General features: G+C 43.1%; 2 protein-coding genes across 3 annotated transcripts in view; one reads left to right on the top strand and one right to left on the bottom strand.

Moving 5' to 3' along the window:
- The window catches only part of HCK (HCK proto-oncogene, Src family tyrosine kinase), a 292459-nt gene that overhangs the window by 243269 nt on the left and 38006 nt on the right, over positions 1-11184 (bottom strand). The gene's annotated exons all lie outside the window — the stretch shown is intronic.
- C12H20orf96 (chromosome 12 C20orf96 homolog) overlaps positions 1-11184 on the top strand; it is a 201969-nt gene that overhangs the window by 91536 nt on the left and 99249 nt on the right. The window lies entirely within an intron of this gene.

Raw genomic sequence — 11184 nt, forward strand, 5'->3', positions numbered from 1 at the left:
TTTAACCTCGAAGAGGCACTTCTCTAATTTAGCATACAGGGAATTCTCCCTGAGTTTCTGCAGGACATATCACACATGCTGGCGATGTATATGCAGGGACTCAGAAAAAATGAGAATGTAGTCAAGATAGACTATGACAAATTTACCGAGCACCTCCCTAAATATTTTGTTCACAAAGTTTTGAAATACCGCAGGTGCATTACATAGCCCAAATGGCATGACCAAGTACTCATAGTGGCCATCTTGAGTGTTGAAGGCGGTCTTCCACTCATCCCCCTGTCTGATCCTGATTAGATTATAAGCCCCTCTCAGATCCAACTTAGAGAAATGTGTGCTCCCGCGACATGGGAGAACAGATCCTCTATGAGTGGTAACGGGTATCTGTTTTTTCACAGTGATGTTGTTTAAACCCCTATAATCAATACAAGGTCTGAGACCACTATCTTTTTTCTGAACAAAAAAGAAGCCTGCTCCTGCTGGAGAGTTAGTAAGGCGGATGAAGCCCTTCTCTAAATTCTCCTTGACATACTCTTTCATAGCTTTCTTCTCAGGACCAGACAGAGGGTAGATATGACCCCTAGGAGGCATTGTTCCAGGACCTAAATCTATGGGGCAATCAAAGGGGCGATGAGGAGGAAGTTTATCGGCCGCTTGAGGGGAAAATACATCAGCATATTGTTCATACTGCCTAGGTACACCTTCTACCACTAAATTGACAGAACGTAATGGCAAATTTCGTAAACAATTCTCCTGGCAAAAAAGAGGACCAGGAGGTGAGTTGCCCTGTACTCCAATCAAACTGGGGAGAATGCTTTTGTAGCCAAGGAAGGCCTAACACAATAGAACATGAGGACATTTTGAGTACATAGAATTGTATCTCCTCGACATGGAACAACCCTATACGGCAAGAGAGCAGTGCCGTTTGAGTAAGAGGTTGTCTTTCCTGTAGAGGAGAGTCATCAATCCCTGTGACATACAATTTTTTTTCCATGGGTATTAAAGGAATATCCCAATCACAAACAAGAGTAAAATCGATAAAGTTCCCTGCTGCTCCGGAGTCAATGAAGGCCTGTGAGGAGAACTAAGAATCCTTCAGCGAGACCTTAATGGGGAACAGCAATTTATCAAACTTTTGGGGTGTCAGAAGCTCGCCTAGGGGTGCACCCCTAACTGATCCTAGGTGGAGAAGTTTTTTCCGACTTCTTACGGCAATTCTGAACCACATGCCCTTTTTCCCCACAATATAAGCATAAGCCTTCCTGTTTTCTTCTCTGCCTTTCCATAGCTGAAAGTTTGGTATGGCCTATCTGCATAGGTTCATCACCTTGTGTACTAGGTGTACTGGGAGCAAGTAACACAGGACGAAAAGATGACCGAGACCTGCTTTGTTGGTGATAGCGGACTCTACGGTCAATCTTAATAGCAAGGGAAATCGCCTCGTCCAGTGTACGGGGTTCAGGATGATCAATTAACAGTTCAGCAATTTTGACAGACAACCCCAAAAGAAATTGGTCAAGCAGAGCAAAGTTCTCCCACCTAGAAGCACTAGCCCATTTTCTAAACTCTGCCGCGTATTCCTCCGCAGAATTGAGGTCCTGACGGAGGTTACGGAGCTTCCTAACAGCAGTGGCGGCTACGTCAGTATCGCCATAGATAATTGCCATTGCATCGAAAAAATCCTTGACGGACCTTAGTGCCTCATGCTCAGGTGGTAGATTATATGCCCAGGTTTGAGAGTCACCCTGCAAGAGTGTTTTGATGAGGGTGACTTTTTGGTGCTCGTTGCCTGAAGAATTGGGTCTGATCTCAAAGTAAGACTGGCAGCGACTCCTAAAGTTGCGGAAATCGCTCCTATGACCAGAGAAACTCTCAGGCAACGGCATTTTGGGCTCTGTTGTACTGGTGGAGCAGGTTGACCTGGCTGTTGCAACTGCAGTCCGCGAACAGCCTGAGACAAACTGTCCAATTGTTGCTGCTGATTGGCTACAGTATTACTTAGGTTGCTTGAACCTGTTTGCACAGTTCTTCCATATTATATTGGTCTGTTCTAATGTAACGATTCTGCTAGTGTATGTGGGCACTAGCAGACAGACAGAAAATAGACATTCCCTGACAGGGGAAATGTCTAACAGTCAGTGACAGCAGAAGGCAGTAATGTCCCTAATACAGCTATTAGAATGGTCAACAGGCAGGGTCGTTAACAGATCTGACAGATAAGGTACAAAATCGTGAGGCAAAAGGGTAGTGAGTATTCAGGCTGAGGTCGGCAACAGATCAGATAGGCAAAGGTACAGAATCGTTAGGCAGAAGAGTAATAAGAGGCATGGCAGAGGTCAATAATACAATCACAATAATATGTTTATTCCTGAGCTAAGTGTGAATCCCCGGGGTCCTGCCGGTTCAAGCACACACGGATCTGACTAAGGTCTGAAGCCTTCACTGTGAAGTGTTAGCTAGAACAGACAACGTGGTACTGACAGAGGGAGCCTTATGAAGCTCGAGGTGAGAGATTAGACATGCCCCCGCACGCCCCGCAAATTAGGATGGAGAGGTGGATCCCTGCGTGTCAGCTGACCGGCTGTCAGCTGACACGCTTCCTAAGTGAATAAGAGGAGCGACGCTGACAGCGTGTGCGTCCGCCCTCTTTCACTCCAAGAATGGGAAGCCCAGCCGGACCACAGCTGACGTCATCCTGCACGGACCCGGAAGATGCCGATACGCTGCTGGCAGCTGCAGCGCCGGTGAGATTCGCAGCCCTGACAGCTGCTATGCGGAGGGACGACGAGCGTGATGTCACAATGGGATTGGGGAAGCTGGGGTGATTAGATATGTTTGGAGGATTGCTTGTGAGTTGGGGGTTGCCGGCTGCAGTACACACGCCTGATTACCGGCTAAGGCGGTCATTATTGGCCACCTCAGTTAACTTAAAGGATACCCGAGGTGACATGTGACATGATGATATAGACATCTGTATATACAGTGTCTAGCACACAAATAACTATGCTGTGTTCCTTTTTCTGGCTGAAAGAGTTAAATATCAGGTATGTAAGTGGCTGACTCAGTCCTGACTCAGACAGGAAGTGACTACAGTGTGACCCTCACTGATAAGAGATTACAGCTATAAAACACTTTCCTAGCAGAAAATGGCTTCTAAAAAAAGGAAAGAGATAAAAAGGATCAAAAGTTCATAGAATTTAGCTCTGGCATACTTCAATGAATGTGTCATTGAGCAAAAACAAAAAAAACAGTAAAAACTTAAAAAGTAGATTTAAAGCGGATCCGAGATGAAAAACTAACTATAACAAGTAACTTGTCTATATATCTTATCTAAAGTTTAGATAGTTTACACAGCAAATCTAGCTGCAAACAGCTTTAATAGAATATGATTATTTCTTCCTGTGATACAATGACAGCAGCCATGTTGTTTGTAAACATTACACAGAGGCAGGCTTATCTGCATCTTGAGCAAAAAAAACTAATCCCCCCTCCTCCTCCCCCCCCCTCTGCCTCTGAAATCTCTGGCTAGTAATACCTCCCCCTCCTCCTGCCCAGACTGAGCTCCCATGAGCCCTTGCTACTGTCTGAAAGTGCCTTGGCTCTCTGAAAACCGGTGGGCGTGGCTTATTTAGTTTATAGGGAATTAGAGTATTAAAACAAAAACAAAAAAGTATTTGGCTTGGGGAATGCCCTATTGTTATTATTATTATTTAGTATTTATATAGCGCCGACATATTACGCAGCGCTGTACAGTGTATATATATATATATCTTGTCACTAACTGTCCCTCAAAGGAGCTCACAATCTAATCCCTACCATTGCCATATGTCTATATTATGTAGTGTAAGTACTGTAGTCTAGGGCCAATTTTATGGGGAGCCAATTAACTTATCTGTATGTTTTTGAAATGTGGGAGGAAACTGGAGTGCCCGGAGGAAACCCACGCAGACACGGAGAGAACATACAAACTCTTTGCAGATATAAACAATAGGAAAGGAACACAATTATGCAATGAGTAAAAATTCATCTCGGAACCACTTTAAATATAAAATAAAAGTGTGGAACATCTTAAAAAGTAATTTTTAGGAGAAGGAGGATAAAATTGTTTATTTTATTACTTTATTTTCACCTCGGGTGTCCTTTAAGTCTGGCCTGTGTACGACGCTTTAGTTCTTCAGGAGATGTGTTTGAGGAAGAGAATATGGGTAAGTGGGGATCCATCTGAACAATTCTGACAGGGACATTTTGTGACCGCTATGAAATTGAGACCCTCATTCAATTCACTTTGTCTCCTGCATTTTCTCCTAGGCGATATTTTCACATCTTATCAATAAAATGCCTTTTAAAGAGGAGCTGTTAGGTATAGGGTCTCAGAGAAAATAAACACATATATCAGTAGCTAAAGATTGGCTGTACTTACATTACATATGCATTTCACTGTCCACGTTTGGATTTCACAGAATTTTTATATAGTATTTGCAGAGAATGATGCTCCTGACAGCTCGTGGCAGGTTCCATGTTTGTCTGTCTCCTATGAAGCCGAATGTGTCGTCATGTCCTCCCTGCTTCCTGATGATTCGACTCATAAAAAAGATCCTAATGGACAACACTACTGTGCAGTGAATATTAATTAGCCATGTAGCTAGGAACAATAGCAGACTCATGCAGTATACTCTGCCCTGTGATTTTTCAGTGCTGTGAGCTGGGCTGCGTTACAAGCTGCTGTAACATGAGCCTGTAACTTCTCACTAGCAGCCGAGGGGAGGACCCAAGGTGGGGAGAAGCAGCCCCAGAATGCTTTGCAGTATGTTATGCGGCCTCTCGTCCTTTTAAGAGCTTGGGAATAACAGTCTTTCTGTTCAGCACACATTAAAAGTAAGAGAGATTTTTAACTTCAGTATTGCCTTTTTGGCTTCCTTCTAAACTGTTTAACACAGGAGAATAGAGGTTTAAATTAGCTTTTGCAGCCTGACAGTTACTCTTTAAGTCACCAGCAAGCAAGAAAATATTCAAATGAATTTAGACAGAACTTTTTCACCTACTTTTTGGTACCTGTGTACTGAAAAGTTTTTTGAGAGAGAGAAATGAAAAAAATATTTCCTAGGACAAAACTTAGGAGAAAAAGTGAATGGAATAAGGGCCTGCACCTTCGCTGTGTTGTAAGGTGTTCCCAGTATACTGTGGTTTTTACCTGCAAAAAAACAAACAAACCAGGGAAGGATCGGGTTTGTCCCGGACCGCACAATTTTTACACACAGCGTATACTTTGCCATTCATCAGACAATACACTACCCATCGACCCCCAAGTGTCAGTCACTCTCAACCTTGCAGCGCAGGATCCCCAGTTTTGTATATCAGCCAGGGCACTATCTGCACAGAGTTTGTATATTGTCCCCATGTCTGTCTGGGTTTCCTCCGATGACTATAGTTTTCTCCCACATCCCCAAAACATACTAATAAGTTAACTGTCTTCCACATTAATTGTCCCTAGACTATGACAGACATAAGACTATACTAGGGATTAAATTGTAAGATGCTCTGAGGGAGAGTCAGGGACATGACAATGTACTCTGTAAAGTGCTGCAGGTGATGGCAGTGCTATATAAATACATAATGATAATATGCTAGACATTACACTAGGACTATGCTAGGATTAGATAGTGAGCTCCTCTAAGGACAGTCAGTGACCTGACTATGCGCTCTGTAAGGTGCTGTAGATTATGTCAGTGCTATATAAATACATAATAATAATATGATGAAACATTACACTATGACTATGGCAGGCAGTAGATTTTGAGTTCCTCTGAGGACAGTCAGTAACATGACGATGTACTCTATAAAGTGCTGCAGAAGATGTCAGTGCAATATAAATACACTAGCTGATGGCCCGGCATTGCCTGGGTATGTATTTGGCTGGTGTTGGCTCTTTTTCTAACCCTAACACACAATTACTCAAGGACCTAGTTTGTGAGGTTTGCGGTCTTTGGCATCAATAATTTGCATTGAAATGAAACAAATCTGACTGGTTGTGGCTCCATCCCCTTTTCTGAATTTGAACACCAGTCACCCAATGACCAACTGTACCAGGTTTGAGGCTTGTGCCACTAACATTGCAAGAATGGCAGCAATTAAATATTCCCCTTGAAAATCAATAGGTGAATTTTAATTGGCTTTTGTAGGCTCCACCCACTTTTCTGAATATTAATCTCAGTCACCCAGTGACCAGCTGTGCAAAGTTTGAGAATGGCTGCAGTTTACATTTTCCCAGTGACATTTGTATTTGTCTCTCCCAATTTTAGGCTATGGGGATAAAAAGTATCCTATATGTTATTCCAGGTAATGTACTATGTGTGCCAAATCTCATTCAAATCCGTTCAGCCATTGTTGCATGATTGAGTAACAAACATCCAAACTTTCACATTTATAATATTAGTGACATTTATATAGCACTGACATCTTCTGCAGCACTTTACGGAGTACATAGTTATGTCACTGACTGTCCTCAGAGGAGCTCACAATCTAATTCTTCCATAGTCATAGTGTAATGTCCTACCATATTATTTTTATGCATTTATATAGCAGTGACATTGTCTGCTGCACTTTACAGAGTACATAGTCATGTCACTGACTGTCCTCAGAGGAGCTCACAATCTAATCCTACCATAGTCATAGTGTAATGTCCTACCATATTATTATTATGTATTTATATAGCTCTGACATATTCTGCAGCATGTTACAGAGCACAGTCATGTCATTGACTGCCTTCAGAGGAGCTGACAATCTAATACGTACTTCAGACATAGTCTAATGTCCTACCATAAATCAAATCTAGGGGGACGCAAAGAAAAAATTGATGGAGGCCTGAAGGACGTGAGAGTAAAAGAGGGTTAAAGACGATCAAGATGGAGAGAGGAACGTTAGTTTATAGGGTTAAAATATAGTGGCATAATTGTCCATTTGCCGGTAATATAAGATTACAATGTCATGCACTTACATACGGAAACAGGATATGCGATGGGTTATGGCTGTAATAGATGTCTACAGCCCAACAAGCCAGTCAGTGTGTGCTATAATTGGGGACATGAGGTTCAGTAACTTCCTGATCAGGGACGGCATGGAGTAGAAGTTGTTTGATAAATTGAATCAGGACACAGGATCGTCTTGGGGAAATAAGCAGCGCGGTCACAAGCAGTTATTACAGCCTAACATCACTGCTGAAATCTATATCTGTAACGGGTGATTTAAGGTGTGCACTTATCAGTGGCTCCAACCTGCCATTTCAGTCTGAGCCGTAGCACTCGCGGCTGCAGCGTGTACGCCTGTCACCGCCGGGAATTAGTATGACATGAATTATACTCATTGCATCCTATTTAACGTTCAGGGATCGTTCAAGTGGCCTTAAATGTTCAATTAATAAAAAGAAAAAACACTTCCTGTGAGACGCCCATCCTCTTTAGAGAAGCAAGATTTTGGGTAGAGGGGTGTAGTTTATGTCATGTGTTACATTATACAGTATTACTAGGGATTACATCACATGAGGCTTCGCTATTACTATCATTTTTTCCTGGGTGCTTAACCACTTCAGCCCTAGAGGTTTATACCCCCCTAGTGACCAGGCCATTTTTTCCAATTCAGCACTTCACAACTTTAACAGTTTATTGGCATTTAACGGCAGCACGGTGGTGTAGTGATTAGTGCTCTCGCCTTGCAGCGCTGGGTCCCCCGAACTGAATCCCAGCCAGGTATACATCTGCAAGGCATTTTATGGTCTCCTTGTGTCTGTGTGGCTTTCCTCCAGGGCACTCTGGTTTCCTCCCACATCCCCAAAACATACAGATGTGTTAATTGGCTTTCCCCTAAATTGGCCCCAGACTATGGAACATACACAACATGATACATACAGAGACATATGACTATGGTAGGAGATTGTGAGCCCCTCTGAGGGACAGTTAGTGACAAGACAATATACTCTGTACAGCGCTGCGTAATATGTGCTATATAAATACTTACATAATTGCTCATTCATACAACATATATATATATTATTTTTTTTTGTTATTCTGTCCCCCCCCCCCCCCCCCCCTCCAAAAAAAAAGTGTCCCTAGACTACAATACATACAGCAGGAGTTAGTTTGTGAGCCCCCCTGAGGGACTGTTAAGTGACAAGAAAATGTACTCTGTACAGCGCTGCGTAAGATGTCAATGCTATATAAATATTTACATACATAAGTACTCGCGCAAGCTCCCGTCAAATCTCGTTGTTCCTCGCAAGTTGATGCACATATGCATCGCGGAGGTCTGAGAGAGACACTCTCCCACCGCAATTGTGCGTTAGGCGGTTGGGAAGTGCTTAAAGGGGACCTGAACTGAGAAAAATTATTTAAAATAAACACATAATGCAGCTGTAAGTGAATATTACATACTTATCTTACCGTCAGTTCCTCTCCAAAGCACACCATTTTCTTCTTACAGTGATCCCTTCCAGTTCTGACAATAAATTATCAGAATTAAAATATACCAGTTGCTGCCAGTTATATATCAGCTGTTGTCAGTTACAACTGAATGCGCAAGGTAATGTCCATGTTTCCCTATCGCTCAAGTGGGGGATATTACAGTTTAACAGTGTGCTGACCTGGACGCTGTTATGGGGTAATGGCCATTTTCAATATGGAGGACGGAGAATTCCATTGATCACAGTGGAGTAACAGGACGAAGGAGAGGAAAAAGAGATTGATGAGGGGGCTACAAAGGAGGTAAGTATGACTTGTGTATGTTTATTTTGACTTTTAATTTTCAGTTCAGGTTCTCTTTAAAGGGACCCTGAGCAGAGCTTTAAAATGATAATCTGCACTTACCTGGGGTTTCCTCCAGCCCCCCGTAGTACACGAGGTCCCTTCGCTGTCCTCCAAGTTACCTCCATGATACTGCTGGCGGCCCCGTTAGTGCAGCGGCTTTGGCCAAACTGCGCATGTTCATACACCAAGCTCGATCACGTGCACTCGATCGCCTTGAGCACGTGATCGATCCAGGTGTATGAACATGCACAGTTTCAGTCAGGAAGTGAACTATTCCGGAAAAGAATTAATACAATGTATTTATTCTTAAAAATAAAAAACGCAATCGCTACACAAAGCGATTTTGTGAGAGTTTTGCGTATTTTCTTTACCTTCCATGGAGGCAAAATCGCCTCAAAAATGTCTCAAGAACCGCTTTACAAAGCGGAACGCAAATGAGTCGCTCATATGTGAACTATCTCAATAATCATTGGGTAAGTGATTTCAGGGCGATTTTGAAAAATCGCCCACGCTTAAAAAAATAACACAAAACGCCTGCAAGGTGAACAAGCCCTAAATTCTTCTTGGACCCCAGGTACTTTTCTGGGTAGACCTATACTTGAGTTCCAACATAAGAGGGTCAAATATTGGAGTCGACTTATATACAAGGTCGACTTATATTCGAGGATATATGGTAGGTAACAGCTAATAAACAGTAATAACACATAAGGAGAAAGAGTCTAGCCCATAAGGGGCTTACAGTCTAAAGACTGTGGCAGATCGCCCCACGATGCCTTGGACGACACTGCAGGGACGAGGTGGTACAAACGTGTCACTAGTCTGCAGGCTAGCGATGTGCTTTGATGCAGGGGCCGATGGAGCGGCATGCTAGTGCCATCTTGCAGCGGCCGGGGTGAGTGGAGAGAACCATGCCAGCGATCAGTCAAATCGATCCGCTGGCCGAGGCATCGGGGGCCGCTGTACACACGAGATTACCAGGAGCGTACTGCATCTGCATCTAACACCTGAATAAATCTTACAGCTGAATAAATCTGAGGAACTGGTTGGTGCCCAGCTTCATGTTAAAGGGCACCTGAACTTACACTATATCTATAAAACTACACACGCCACTGTGTGTAGTAAGGGAGCCTTATACTCACCTGACCCCTGGTTTGGATGGGCTCCACTCCGTTGCACCGATTAGCAGTGCTATGCATGCTAATTGTGATCGCTAATCGCGAATCGCCGGCAAACAGCTGCATGTAACACATTTGCGGTTAACGTTAACCGCAAGCGCGGCAGTGAGAACACTGCCATAGTGTTACATGTGCTAGCGGTTTTTAAAACTGCTAACGGTTTGCCTTTGAGCGGGAATCGCACGATTCCCGCTCAAGTGAGAACGGACCCCAAGTAGGGATGATCAAAGATATGCAATTCCTTTCTGAGTTGATGTAAAAAAAAATTGCAAATCTGGGTTTAAATTGATTGGTTCATTTTCAAACTGCATACAATTGCATAAAATTTTGCATAATTTCAGAAGAATTTGCATCTTATTGATCATCCCTAGTGGTAAGGCGCTGCAGACTTTGTGTCAGATCGGATGCTTCCAGTGCACTGCACTGCATTAACTCTGCAAGGCTGCATAGACTTCCATTGCACTCGCAGCACCTTGCGGTAAGAAAGGTGAATGCAACGCAGGTTACCAATGCCAGTGTACAAGGGGCCTCAAATACACTTTTGATCAATTTCGTGCTGTTTAACCATTGAAAGTCTGATTGGGCATGCTGAAAAATCTTTGTGCGATTTGGGTGGGGCAGGAGAAGCGAGGCATCAATGGCCCATACCGTTGCATTACAGTGATCAGTACAACACCTACGGTGCATTCGCTGCTCGATAGATTTGTACTGAAATCTATCAAACTTCTGTTTGCCGTGCCAAGAGGCCCTACTCCCAGACAACCTTTCAGCATTGGAAAATGGATTTTAGATTCTCCCAGAATGCTCTAGGGGTGAGAATTGCACATAGCAAATCAGCCTAGGCTGTGACAACAATGATAAAACATTCGGAAGGGCTGGAACCCACTAGAACAATTTTTGAGCGTTTAGGGAGCGATTCACAACGCTAGCGATTTCCCTAAATGCTCAGCTAATGTTAAAGGATGGGCCAAATTCCACTGGAGCGATTGTTATTAGCAAAACCGCTATTGCAGGGCATGCAGCATTTTGGTGGCTTTAGCATTTGCGTTAGCGTTTCTGAAATGTAAAGCATATAAACGCTGGCGTAATCGCTAATGAATTGCTACACATAGCGCTTTGAGTGCGATTATAAATTAATGCAAACAGTAAATAAAATTATGATATATATTGTAAGGACCAATCAGAATTAAAATTGCTAATCGCAAATCGCTATCACA

Source organism: Hyperolius riggenbachi, chromosome 12 (genome assembly GCF_040937935.1).
Source record: "Hyperolius riggenbachi isolate aHypRig1 chromosome 12, aHypRig1.pri, whole genome shotgun sequence".
In the NCBI taxonomy this organism is placed as follows: Eukaryota; Metazoa; Chordata; class Amphibia; order Anura; family Hyperoliidae; genus Hyperolius; species Hyperolius riggenbachi.